Raw genomic sequence first — 15079 nt, 5'->3', positions numbered from 1 at the left:
TGCAGGGGGGGAAGCAAAGGTGTCAAGGGTGACCTCTAACAAGATGGCTTCTTGGCCCAATGGAGGCAGAGTTGAGAACGGCCAGGAAAACGCACTTCTGCACAACATAGGAAAATCATTGCAAAAGCAACAGAACTATATGAGTATTTCGTGGTGATGCTGGTTAGGCTTTACCATGTAATACTGTCACAAACCCCAAAGATAGTCCTTGGCTTCACACTAATAAATCCTTAGCACATGGTAGCTGCCTGTCATTTTGTGGACGGCAGGACTACAGTTCCCACAATGTACTAGACCATCTGGATTTGGGTGATCCCTCGGAGGGCCCGATGGCCAGCGAGTCTTCGGATCCGGAGCATTGTTTAACCTGCAGTTTGAAGGGAACTAGTGCCACTAGTTCAGGGGAATCTGAGGGTATTCCAGGCTTCCAAAGGGGTTCCTCTGTCTAGGGGAACTGAGAGATAGCCAAGGACGAGTCTAAATTAGGCTGCTCCAGGAGTGTTGCGACAGTGACAGAGTGTACTTCTTTTGCTTTGGTGCAAGTCCTGTTGTCACCGACATGAGTCCCTTCTTTGTCCTCTTTGATGCAGGTCATTTAGAACTGAGGTTCTGGTGTCAGGGGTGTCCCTTAAATCATAGATTTAGGGGAGTTAGGGATGTGGGAGCAAATAGCCAATGGGCTGCTATTCCTAGCAGCTAATCCACGTCTGAGGGGTGTAGGTCACCTATTTTACCCAGAACCCACTATTTCTACCACTTTTAAAAATGGCAGACGTTTTCCTTAGGTGTACAGACCAGGCAGTTCACCCTGGAGGTATGGCTCACCTTCTGGGGGTGTGCATCTCCTGACTACCTAATTTTCCCGCCTGCCTGTGTGCAATTATGCTTGGAGCAGTGAGAGGGCTGTTTACTCTTCTGGGAGACAGCCTAGATGCATATCAGAGGCGGTGCAGCCTTTGAAGATCACCGTCTTGATATTCCATTTCATTAGCCTTACTGGGAGGAAGGAGGTGTGACCTCCTTCCTGACCCGGCGTTTGCTCCTGACTCGTGGGAGTGATCACACTGCCTGGCAGGAGGTCTGAATCCTGTTTTGGCGGCAGCAAGAGCGGGCTGTCAGCCAGAGCACAGGAAAGCTGGGCCAACCATGTAGGCAACATCTAAGGTAGCCGCCAGGTTACATGCCACATTGCTCCTAATAAGAGATTTGTGTCAGGGATGAAAAGGCATGTTGTCAAACATGACATATTTAGTCAGTACCATAAAGTAGTTACCAACCTAGGGTTTTCCCGGGTGCCAGCCCATGTTATCCAGTAGACCGTCTATCACTTATAGTGTCCTTTAAAGGTAAAGGCTACTATAGGGTCAAATGTGCTTGCACTTACATGTCCACGCTTTTGAATATACTGCACCCTGCCTCCTGGCCTTTAGGAGCCTTCCATGTGGGTGACTGGTATATATTAAAGATAGCGCATTGACTTTGCCACACATGGTGAGGGCAAAGTTGAGTTCGAGCAGTTTGCACTGCCCATGCAGTCTGCAATGGCAGGCCTGCTGGCAGTAGTTTATTTGGGTCACCTAGAGTGGCACAATTAGTACTGCAAGCCCAGGGGAACCCATTAACCCCCATGCCCTGGGTACCCATGGTATCATATACTAGGGACTTATAAGGGGGATAAAGTCCTTGCAAATTGGGGCTACCAATTTACACTCTTCAGTTTTGGCAACAGAGCACTGGCACTGGGGCCTGATAAGAAGGCTCCAGTGCACTGTCAGAGTCGAAAACCAGCATCCAATAGTCCAACTTGGGGCAGAGAATGGGAGGGACCTGCACAAAGACCTGTTTTCTTACATATAAGCGTGCACAAATCTTCCACAATAGTACTTTACAGAGTCTGCTGGCCCAAGGAGCGTACTGAAGAGTGAATATGGTACTGTATCATAGTCTATCATTGCAATCAGCGGACGGATATTTACTCACTGAAGGGTTTATGGGAAAGTGATGCCAATAGGTGTCTCATCCATATGGAGTAGTCACAGATACTTGGATACCCTTCAAAGATATTACTGAATGCTTGACCCAAGTTGTTTTAATTTAAAATACTTTGTAGAGCATACTTAACCCCTAAGAGGATACATAGGATGTTCCCGAATGTAAAGTAGGGAAGAGGATGTGGCCTAACGGCTAGGGCGGTCGACCTCAAATCTCGGGAACTGGTTCAATTTTCGGCAAAGACGGTCAACATCCTGTGATTCTGGGCATATCACTTATTCTCCCCGTGCCTAACAAAATTAATGTGTCCTTATGTAACGCAACTGGTGCTCATGTAAAACGCTCTGATACCCGATACCTTTGGGTGAAGTTTGCGCTATATAAAACTCCAGAAAAAAAAAGGATCAATGCCCCAGTCCTGATACAGACTTAGTGCATATGTGTTGCTATTAGCAGGATCTCGAATCATAGTGGGAGACAGTTTGGATCTGGTAAGAGAGGTTACTGGGTAAGATTATAACCACACACTTGAGGTTGTGATATTGAGGTTATACAAAAAATGAAAACCTGCAAATTAGAAAATAGTTTTGCAGATTTAGCATGGCTGTTGGCCAAGTATCAAATAGCTATGACTCAGAAGGTGCCTCAACCGCCACTGGTCAAAATCTGGATAAGAAAATTGCTGAAGTGGGCAGAGGCAGAGTTTGATATCATAACCACCCCTCAAAGACCACTGGGGGCCGCTCGATGTGACTAAAAAAGGCTGAGGACATACCTGCTAGAGAGAGGGGTTATGAGCAGGGAGGATCAGTGTTGGTGACCTCTGATATTATTCCTGGAGTCAGGGGTGGGAGGTTGCATTCCTTGTCCTCATACAATTAGGCAGAATAGATGGTTTTCTCTGGCACAGGCCCCAATACCATTGTCCTTGCATTTTGTTAGCTGCTGGAACCTGGTGTGTTACTGATACTTGCAGTGGTGTCATCTGACACAAGGCCTGGAACATTTCCAATGCTTTTAACTGTCCCTTTTGGGATAATCTCCTTGCTTGTATTTAAAATTCACTATCATCACAATATATACAATTGTTGTAAGCGCAGACAGCCTAACCCGCTGTTCTATTTCATGTTTGAATCAATCATGAACAAGCCCACTGCCTGGAAGTAATTTATAAATAAACTATACGTCCAGGATAAGGAAAAGGGAACTAAATAATCCCGTCCCCAAGAGGCAAAAAACAGTGTGCAACAACAAAAGGCGGTAAGACGCTATACAGCTAATGTCATGAAACCATTGTTTTTAAGGCATATATCTCAAATTTGTTTTACCGATTCTCAGTATATATAACATATCAAATATACATTTAATAAACATGTAATAAATAATCCAATAAATACAATGCCACATCAACAAACGATTGTACATATAAGTGGTGCCCAAGCGCAACAACCATACATTAAACCAACACATACTATCAACAGAATCATACTCACTCACTCACACAACACATTGTTCAATGGCAGTCCACTGCATCAGACACAATAATCTCCACAAATGGTCGTTGAAGGTATTATACATGAGATTGAACACAGAATACTTCATAGTTATTCCACCATGCCGAATGGCCACAGTTTAGACATGTGTGTCCAATGAATCATTCTTACATATTCTTTGAAGCTTCATGTAAACCTCACGATAGACAAAGAGATGATAATATTAAAGGAGACGTTTTGATCAGTGGACACCAGCGCCTATGGCGATTTTATTCATCATGTTTAAATCTTATCTATTGCGATTTTAATTCATGTGTTCGAAAGGAAATATAAGATGTACATGATATTAATGTTGTGTAAATACAAAAACTAATTTAAAAAAAAAAAACATAATCACAACAGCCCATCGTAACAACTACCTCTTCTCCCCTTAATTGTCCTGACACTTACCAACTTTTGTCATGATTCATTATCCCCCATGGCCATCACCCGCATTCCCCGCAGCAGCTCTTGTTAGCCTGCCCTCCTACCTTTCCTGTAGCTCCTTTTCTGCCTCTAGGTGCTCTTTGAGCTTCCACCACACGGCTATAAGTTGGAGTCCATCAAGGCTCAGCCCAGGCTCCTTATTTTTTCCATGTTGCTTGGTGACATCATCTCCTCTGTCCGCTTCTCTTAGCACATATTCCTGATAACACACAGGTCTTTTCTCCTTCACACCCCTCAACACCCACCTTGAGTCGAGAATCACAGACTTCTATCTCAGCCATCAGGCACTGGATGATGCCCCTCCACTACCTTGCGCTTACCTCCTTCAAGACCAAACCTTTGTACCTATTTCCCAATGTCTGTGGCCTACACCATTCCGTTTCACCCCAACTCATTGCCTACCAATGCTCTCTTTACCACTTGTGGTATTCTCAGCAACCAGTTATCCCAGTATGTGACTGGCATACTCCATTACCTTTACTGCAGCCTCAGCAAAATGACAAATGCTGATCAAAGATGCTGCACCCATAACATTTGTTCCATACTGATAAACCTCTCATTAGCACTCTGGTCATGAGTAGACTGGAACAGGCTCTTGTTTGCCCACCCACTGTACTCACTTGTCACTGTGACAAAAGCATGGCATTTGCAATCAACAGGTCTTCAACCTCTATGAAAACTGATCTTCCATCAAACAATGGTCAAACTTTAATCTCCTTATTCTCACCTTCAAGGCATAAACTGCCAATATCTCTCTCTTCAACTATCACATTGCAAAGCGCTGTGTCCCATAAGACTATAACTGCACCCTGGTGGTCATAACATGGAAATACTTCTCATATAAGCTGAACCAAAGACAACACACTTCCAACCACACACCCTCTACTGTGTAGCACATTACCCATATAGGCAAGTGCTTCAGCGCCTCACAAAGGGTAGTATGCACTATGTAAATGTTGCAATACAATACAATGTCTGGTAGGGGATAGACAGCAGTGTAGGTAAGCAGGCACTTTTCCTGTCTCACTCTCTCCCTATTTTCAAGGTTGGAAAGGAGCAGGAGTTACCTTTTCTTTTTTTTTTGCATCTTTTATATAGCGCAAACTCGACCCGATGGTATTGGAGCGCTGTACATGAGCACCGTATTTACATTACATATTTAGGCACGGGGAGATTAAGTGATTTGCCCAGAATCACAGGATGTGGACGCGACCCCGAGGCTCGAACCCTGGTTTCCAGCACCAAAGTCGGCAGTCTAGCCGACGGACCACATCCTCTCCCCTTAATGTGTACAAGCGTATGGACTGAGACTGGATGGGTCTAGGGAAGTTCTAATCAATGCATGGTCAAGACCAGACTCGACATAGTGCTGAAATGCTTTAAGTTCTGGTACATTCTAGCTCACACATCCTTCCTTTTGGAGAAAAAACGAAAACACAGACAAAACCCTCACCTAATGCAGGCTGAGGGGTAATAGACATAGAATAAACAACACAGACAAAATCACAAATCCAGAGGGGATAGAGTTTGCCAACAGTTTAACTGAGGAGGAGTGGAGACGTCGGAAAACTGTCTTCTAAACTGCCCCAACTACAGTCACTCGGTACACCTACTCCCAAAATTTTACAAGAACAAATAGGTCTTCTACAGTAAAAATGGTCAGGATTCAAAAATCCACTTGCACTCGAACTCAAATGTGCAAATGTATCAATATACAAGATCAAGCTAACCATATGTGGTAACCTCCACTTGTAAAGTATTTTATTTATGCATAATATTCCCCAACAATGATGTGATATTGTGCATACATAAACTTATGGCGTAATCGGAAACATCCAGGAATTTGAAAACTTGTGGGCATTCCCAAAACCTGACCTATATATTTGCACTCTGGAAGCTTGGAGACACAGCATTCCCAATGGTAGGAGTGAATCCCTTTCCTGGACTGGAAGGGGAAGGGAAACTAAAATTGGTGGGGGTGTAATGCAAGGGTTTCTGTGGATCATGGAGGAAAAACTGTAAGAAAAAAAAATGCCATTGTAAAAATGTGATAGTATTTCCCAAAGAGCAATTGTGCACTATGTGCAACTATACATCCAAAAATAAAAATGCCTCCTCCTTGGAATATTGCATATTTAAAAGTATTTTCATGGAATACTCCTGGAAACTTCAAACTGATGCAAGTTTCCATGTGTAAACTGGAAAGGTGTGAGGCTCTAACACCCAGAGTGTGCACATTATTTTGCAATATGTCAATGCACGTCACCATAAGAGACACAGTGCATAATACATGATCTTCCAAACAACCTGGAAAATGAAATGACTACTTCAGGATAGACTGTAATATGTAATACATTTTATGTGTTTACTTTGGCAAAGCTTGTTTGACTTGCTATGCCAGTAAAGGCCCTTTACGTGTATTATTGTACTGTCCTGCATGATGCTAGCAGTGAGGAACCTGCAGGTGGAACCCATGGCATTCCTTTGGCAGTAGTCAGAATTCTATTTAATGTGTCTTGACTGATGCTCTGGGTCAACGGATATGGAGTATAAAGAAAAAGTGACCATATATTGGTGTCCTGGTCTCTTGATATGCAAGGCAGACCCAGTACTCAAACAGAATACAGTGCCTTATTAGCAGTTAATAATTATAAAAATATTTTCCCACTTAACAAAGCAGCATTATTTGTCAAAAGTGTCGTAGTCCGTTTTCTGAAGAGGTAACACCCTACCAAGAAAGAATGCAGGTCTTCTTACTCTGAAGGTCTGGAAAGTGAACTCCTCCCAAGGCAAGGTTAAAAAAAGTTAGGAAATGTTACATTGAATCTTTATATAATGTGGTTCTTATGCCACCAATGCCCTGCTGTTCAGCCTAGGGGTGCAATTGCACCTTCTTTAACCCGTTCCCTGCTCATGACGGAACCACTCCGTCATGAGCCACGGGCGCCGTGTGCTCATGACGGAGTGGTTCCGTCATGCTGCGGCCGTTGGCCGCCGCTCCACCCACGCGGCACTGATTCCCCGCCTTTGCGGGCGATCAATGCAAGTGGGCGGAGTCATGACGGAACCACGCCGTCATGAGCACAGCTCGCCCGTGACTCATGATGGCGTGGTTCCGTCATGAGCATGGCGGCGCCGTGCTGACCCCAAACCCCCCCAGCGCCGCGGCGGAATTCGTGCCGCAGCGAAGGGGTTAAATATATTATAATAATAATAGCAACAATAACAATAATAATAATAGTTGCTTTTATATAGCGCATCATGCCACACATCTGCATTTTCCAAGCACTATTGCCCACTTTATAGTATCCTTATACATACAGAATTTGTTAGGAATCAGCCTGGTCAGTTTACTCTGCCCAGAGAGGTCCACACTGGTCTTTCGTTGAAGGACAGACCGTGTGTAGAATGACTTACCACTCTTTGATCTTTTCTAAGATGAAACATTTTTTTCTGGTTTGACCAGAGTCGTTTTCTCTATAAGAATCTGTAGTATTTTATGAATATGTCACAGAGAACTGGAGGACAGGAAATGGGTGATCTCTCATACACCAATGCACTACCTAATTATTACATATTGGACAAACTTTCAAGGATGTGTTAAGATCGTTAATTATTTTCTTTCAAAAGTGCCCAAATTCGAATGTTGACTTGTTCAACCACATTTTCTGTCACTCAACACCTAACTCCGATCAAGCGACAATGTAATTGATATGTTACTCCTTCAGACTGACTAAATGAATTGAACTAGGGTTGCTCTATTTTTTTAACAGACTTTATTGGGTTTTACAAAGGTTCCAGGTATCCATTATGCAACAATCTTATCATAGATCAGGATCACAATTGATCAGCTAGAAACCCAATTAAGGCAGTAACAAAACATAAGGATTGCCAGTCAGCACATTACCCTCAACTGCTCCGCTGTTCACCCGCAGTCCAGCGTTCATACGTTGTATTGTGTTTGATTCTGGGACTGTGAAACTTAACTTCAATCCGGACCTTAAACTCCCTTCCCACAACTTCCCCGCACCCTCCCCTCCCCCCAGGCGTGTCACTTGTACTCAGGTCATTAATTTGTGGTATCCCACCACTCCACGTTAGGCTTCAGAATTGACTGGGGACATATTTTAGGGAATCTTGATCAGATAGGGCGGCAGTGTACTGTGCCTGTTAATGGGTCCCACGGTTCTAAGATTCGCTCAGATGTATGCAGCTTAGTCTACTCCTGCCGGGGGTTCACCTCCTCCTCCTCAGTGTCCTCAGGCACTACAACTAACGTTTCCCAAGCTCTTGCTGCTTCCAGCACCCTCTCGCTCCCTGTTCTTTTTGCTATTTGCATCCTGATCACACCTTCACATTCAGCCCACTTAGTGAGTTCTGCTTTCCATCTTGATATGCTTGGACCCAGCTTCGCTTTCCAGTGCATGGTGATGTCTCTTTTGGCCAGTAGGAGGCCCATATCTAAGAACTTACTTGTGATTTTATTTTTGGATGTATGAGGGAACCAGTGTAATATGCAGAACTTCTGAGTCGGCTCTATTTCTCCGTCGGTGATGTCGGTCAGCATGTCGTCACCTCCCCCCAGAAATTACTCAGGTGCGGGCAGTCCCAGAACATATGCCTAAGATTTGCTCCTTCTCTATTGCAGCGCGGTCAAGCCGCTGCTTGGGCCGGGACATACTTATTAATCTTTTCCGGGGTGAGGTATGCTCTATGGAGGATATAAAAATGCACCAACTGGAATCTGTCGTTTCTGGTGCTCTTCCAAGATCTCTCCACTAATTCCCCCAGGTTTTGTCTGGGATAGCTTGTTCAAGGTCAGCCTCCATATTGAGTCTCAACTCCGATAAGGGCAGTAAAGTTTCCCGCGTTATGGGCCTGTACAAGCACGTAACTGCCTTGAATGTACCTGCCGCCAAAACCACATATTGGAAGCACAGTGACAATTTTGGTTCGGTGAGTCCCCCTCCCCAGTGTTTTTGTATGGCTACAGTGAGGGCAGAGTACAACAGGAAACCCCTCCCTGGGTAGGTCATAACGGGCCTGCAGGTCATTGAACAGGATCATGGCCTCCTCCTCGTATAGGTCTCCTATGTTAGCCAACCCTTTTTCCGCCCAGGTCGTCAATCTCTGCCAGTTACCCCTATGTGGCAAGGCTGCACACATAAGTAACAGGATTTCCGCGGCATAAGGGCATCGGATTTTGGCCCACCGCAAGCCCCTGTTCAAGCACCGTCATGCTGTGTCGAGCTCTGTGGTGAGGCTTGGGGTTCGAACAGGAAGTCGCAATATAATTTGGGATAACAGTCTTAAGGTCACAAAGTCTTCTCTCCGCTCGTCTTCCCCCCCTGAGACAGTTCGCCACCCATTGCGTGAGCCATTGAAATTGTGCCGCTAGATAGTAGGCCGCAAAATCAGGCACCACCAGTCCTCAATCTGCTCTTGGTCACATGAGAACAGCAAGTACCACCCTGAGAACCAGGGTTGCTCTATGTAGGACATTATTCCTAGGCAGTATAAATCTGTTATTTCTTCTGATCACTACCATGCCATCGTCGCTGTGCATAGGCTTGCTACAGGAATCACTGCTATTCTCTCTCTATTCCCCATCTTGAATCACCACAAACGTTCTAAAGTAAAAGTAAAACTAAATATGACATCTTATGTCCAATCAAATGCCCTTGGAAGGCCTTATAAGGAAAATGTACACACACTTTTCGGTCAGTCACTTTCAACTGTTTTAGGGAATGTATTTATGTAAGATGTTGAGAGCGTAAATTTGGGCACATGGTGCGACAAAGAATGTGGTGGGACCATTCTGCATTTAAATTTAAAAAACGAGGAACCAATAATCTATGCCCTTTTGATATTCAATATTAAAAAAAGAACAAACATGGGTCCTGAGCACCAATTTACCCATCTAAGCATGTACAGTGCATGCTGTGTGAGATGTAATCTGTTGTTATCGGCAGGGTTGCTATACCTGTAATGTGACAATTGCACTACTCAGCGAAGCTGCCACACTTTGTTACTGAGACAAGCATAGTTACTCTACCTTATATTTTACAGTATCAGTGCGGCTTAGCAGGACTGTTAGAGGTTTATTGAGGTGCTCCTTATTTATGTTAGTACGGCTGTTGGGGTTTAATTGGGATGGTGTGCTTACTTCACTGAATTGGAAAAGGCAATATCTGCATTTCAGAGCATCACTGCCATAGCTCCAATAAGACAGTTCAAAGTCTTCCCAGCAGGAATGTCATTCGGTGTTGCCTAAGACAGCACATGCGCTGACTATGGTGAGACGTTTTGTTACCTTACAGGGGGCTTAGAAGCTGCCCATTGATTACTATTGGCTGTCTTCACTGTCACTCTCATGTACTTGCTTCTTATAAGTCAGGCTCCGTAGGCTTAATTCCACTTTGTGTGCTTTTCCTCCCCTGAAGCATGAACGCATTACTTGTGTCCTTCCACTGCTCATTTTTTGAGGAACTGCTTTTATCTGTTTTCTTTAAATACTCTATGATAGTGTGCATTTTTCATCTCTCTCACGTGCACTTTTTTTCCTCCTTCCTCCTCCCCAGGCTCTTCTGCCACCTAACCCTCTGTTGTCCATCAGCTTGCCCCAATACCCTCCCTCCCACCACCCTCCACTGTCTGTCTGTTTGCCCCAGCTGCGCCCTCCTACCTTTTGTTGTCTGTGTGCTTGCCCCTGCCCATCCCGCCCACCCTCCATTGGCACTGTTTACATCAGCATCTCCCTCTGACCCTCTGTTGTTCGTGTGCTTGCCCTCAGCCCCGCACAACCTCCGCTGTACATGTGCTCCCCCAACCCCATCTTTTCTCCCTGCCCCTTGCTCTCTTAATGTTACCTCCTTTCTTAGGTCTCTTTATACTTTTATCCCCAAAGGGGGAGGGGGAGTACAGTGCTATACAGCCTCTTGTAGAGACACATATGAAAGGCATATATTTGGACCACAACATGCTTCCTTCCCCATTAGCCCTGTGGCAGGCCAGAAATCCCTGTAATGTTGCTCACTACATGGAGCTCTCTGAACAGCAGAATGGAAGTTTCCTCTATGCTGCATTTCTGTTATTTAAGTTTGCATGACTAATGTCACCCTTCTTATAATATAATATGGTGATTTTGCACGTTCTATATTAGCTAATGTTACTATTTAAAACAATAGTTTTCCAGGATCTAAGCCTTCACATGCACATTCTAAAGAGTTAGTGCGCTCATGTTCACCAGGCAATCAGGCGTGATATGTATTTAGCATGAACGTCATCAGAAAAGCCCTGCCACATATATCAGGGTCATGCATTCAAACATATATTTAAGAGGGTGAATGGGATCATGTGATGATCAAACCAGTCAGCAGCTATAAAGTCAGCAAGTGCCTTAGACCCAGGTTTTGTGGTTAAGAGGTCAAGAATGCTGCCGTCAAAGTGTGCTGGATTAGTAACAAATTACTGCTTAGAAATTAATGTAAGTTACAGGCCCCAAGATATTTCTGAGCCCCCCAGAGGAAATTAAGAGGCACCCAAAAATATATATTTGTTACTAGTTAGAAATTGGCTTGTCATGTATTCGAGTCATTTGTCAACAAATCTTGTTTTGTCATCCGGTACGTAGTATCCAATGTTGAGCCCTAAACTTCTTTGTGATTGAAAATCCACTTGTAGGCAGTGCAACAAACCAGCAATGGGGGTGTTTACTTTGGAGCATTTCAGGGAGATATCGCGCATTAAGGTGAATCCACCACCCGCTCGTCCAGCTCTGTCAAGTCTTATAATTTTCTATCCAACAGTCAAGAGAACCAGAATGTCCTTATGTGGTTATATCTAAACACCAGTTTTGCTGAGCACTCTAAAGTCTAATTAGGTTCAATGGCATTAGCGGATATCCTGGTGCTATGTAGGTCTACAATTAGGAAGGGCATTGTACAGTTTTCCCACTGATTCCTTCTTTACTTGTGCTAACTAGAAGTTTCTCGGATGATGCTTTATTATTAGATTGGGAGTTTGTCTCACAAATCTGTGGCAAACTTGTGAGTGCTTGTGGTGGGCGTGAGTCTTGTGAAGATGAATATGAATGTACCTAGCAGATGTACCCTGACCGTGGAGTGCTGCGTATGTTGTGCTTGCTGGTTCTAATATCTGCAAGAGAATTTTACTACAGGGAAAGAAACAGGTGTTCAAGGAATTACCAAAACAGTGATAGACGTGTTTGACGAGACAATTGATTTTGGCTGAGGGTTAATTTGGGCCACAGCAGAGCTTAATTTGTGAAACAATAAGTGCCAGGGCCCTTTTCAGGAGGCCACTGCAGCATGCATCACCCATTGCCCTGGATGGTGTGGCCAATTAAAGTACCAACACAACTACTAACCATCACGCTCCTGCAAGTGTGACAGTTCGGTCTATTCCATGCCCCCAAAGCCACAAATATGGCTTGGACGGCAGGCATTTCATTTTTTTTATGTACATTCAGTTAATAAACAACTGTTCTTGTGCTCGTCTGTAAATTAGACAAGCAGCACCACCATTTGGCAGACTGCCATTTGTTCCGTTGCTGACAATTAGGTGTTGGTGCCCAGCACCGGAAACCACTGGCTCAAATTAAGCACTGGACCACAGAGGTTCAATTCTAGTAGTTATGGTTAAGCTGGTTAGGCTGTCTTGGAGTTGGTATTCAGATTGCTCTGTGCGTTACTCGTCAACCCTAAATTTGATGTTGAGAGATCGTGTTTGAAATCTTCAGAGATTATGGAAAAAGAATGTCTGGTTTGTTCAAGTGAGTTGAATATTACTTATTTCTATAATCGGGATGATGTTTCGGTGGGAAAAGTTATAGGGTCTTCAGTTTAAGATTTGGTTGGCATTTTTATATTTAGGATAAGCAAGGAGTCATTCAGACTAGTTGGTAAAATAGGATTGTTGTTTGTGGGGCTGGTGGAAAGGTTCAGGAAGACAATTCTAATTCTGTCCAGGAGACTAAGAGAACAATACAGTGGATTTCTAGTGAGGGAAAGGGGACTTTGAGAAAGAATACGAGGGGAGAAAGTAGTTTGTGTTAGATTATTTTGAGAGGATTACAAATGAGGAGGAGCCTGTGTATATACACTAGGCAGTGAGGTGCTTGGTTCTAGGCAGAGTGGCCCTGGATAGAGTGCCCAGATTGCAAAGACTGGGCAGAGTCCAGATTTCAATATTTAGCCAGAACCGATTGATGAGTGAAAGCGAGGTTGAAACATATGGAGGTTTTGATCGTTTCCCTGAACCATCACCTTTAGATTATCATACATTCTTGGGAATTAATCTTGGTTCTCACGTGAATTGTCGACTTGAGACTATGGCCCATATGTAGGTAGCCTAATACCGGTCGGTAACGGCCGAGTTTCGGTAAATATCCCGTTACCGACCGGTATTTAGGCTTGTGCTATGTAGGGGGAACATTTCAGGATTCAGTAATTTACCGAATCGGTAAAATTACCGAATCGGTAATTTTACCGATTCGGTAAATACCGAATCCTGAAATTAGATGTAGGTGACACTCAAATGAGTGATGTGTAGGGAAAATAATTCGGTATTTAGCACCAAATATATGTTGGTGCTAAATACCGAATTCATTGCAAAATGCAATATTTTGCTGAACTAACAGTGCCATGTGGCAGACATACATGCCCTTAGGGCATGTATGTGCGCCACATGTGCACACATGCAGGAATCAGGGGTGCAACAGGGTGTCAATGTGACACCCTGCCACCCTTGAATGTGCTCCCCCCATTACCGAATCGGTATTTCAATGGGAAGGTATGCCTCATTACCGAATCGGTAAATACCGATTCGGTAATCACCGAATTTCTCCGATTCGGTAATATTTACCGAATGATTACCTACATACGAGTTACCACTTCTTAAATACCGAATCGGTAAAGTTCGATATTTAAGAAGTGGTAACTTGTATGTTATGTTATGTTATGTTAACAATGATTTGTATAGCGCACTGACACCGGTTGGTTTCCTGGCGCTGTAGAGACAGGGGACAGTCAGAGTTGGAAGCCAGCGGAGTTAGTAGTAGGCTTGTTGATAAAGCCAGGTCTTTAGGGATTTCCTGAATGATATGAGGTTGGGGCATAGCCGGATCTCAAGGGGAAGGGCATTCCACAGACGGGGTGCCAAAGTGCCAAATCTGCAGCCACCCGAGCGTTTACGTTTAAAGGATGGGGTTTGTAAAAGGCATTGTTGGGCTGAGCGAAGGCTACGGGACGGGGCATACTTTATAATGAGTTTAGTGATGAAGGTAGGGCTTTTACAGTGGAGCGCTTTAAAGATCATACAACTGACTTTGAAGGTGCAGCGTTGGGCGACCGGGAGCCAGTGAAGATTTTTCAAAAGAGGGGTGGCAGAATGCCATCTAGGCTGGTTCAAAATCAGTTTTGCTGCCTGATTCTGCACCATCTGAAGTCGTTTCAGAAGGAACTGGGGGAGGCCCAGATATATCGAGTTAGCGTAGTCTATATGGGAAATCACGGTTGCGATCACCACCTGTATCAGGGCTTCGTGGGTCAAAAGGCGGCGAACCTTCTGGATTTTTCTCATTTGAAAGTGGCACTTGGATATCACCTGGCCTACTTGCGTTTTTAGAGAGAGGTCACTGTTTAGGGTGATACCAAGTGTCTTTGCCGAAGATGAAGGGATCGGAGCTTGACCCATTTCTGTTGGCCAATACTGTGGGCCCCAGTATTTAGCACTGTCCCCAGTCAGGACCAGCTCGGTTTTTCCTGGGTTCAATTTCAGATGATTTTGGTTCATCCAAGCTTGGATGAACCTCATTGTTGATTGAAAGAAGGAGATGGACGTATCTGAGTTGTCAATTGTGAATAGGAGCTGAAGGTCGTCCGCGTAGTTCAGCACCGTTACCTGTTTATCTCTAAGAGCTTGGATTAAAGGGGAAATATAGAGGTTAAACAGGTGGGGTGACAGGGACCAACCCTGGGGTACACCGCATGTAATGGCCTGCTTAGTGCCAGCTAGGTTACCCAGGTGGACTGCCTGGGAACGATTTACTAGAAAGGACCTCAGCCAACCGGCTGCCGTGCCCCGGA

The 15079-nt window shown here is 44.4% G+C and overlaps 1 protein-coding gene across 1 annotated transcript in view; it reads left to right on the top strand.

Moving 5' to 3' along the window:
* LOC146868592 (uncharacterized) overlaps positions 1-15079 on the top strand; it is an 895771-nt gene that overhangs the window by 111262 nt on the left and 769430 nt on the right. The gene's annotated exons all lie outside the window — the stretch shown is intronic.

This window comes from Triturus cristatus, chromosome 1_2 (genome assembly GCF_964204655.1).
Source record: "Triturus cristatus chromosome 1_2, aTriCri1.1, whole genome shotgun sequence".
NCBI classification, from domain to species: domain Eukaryota; kingdom Metazoa; phylum Chordata; class Amphibia; order Caudata; family Salamandridae; genus Triturus; species Triturus cristatus.
This window is presented reverse-complemented; position numbering and strand designations above follow the sequence as displayed.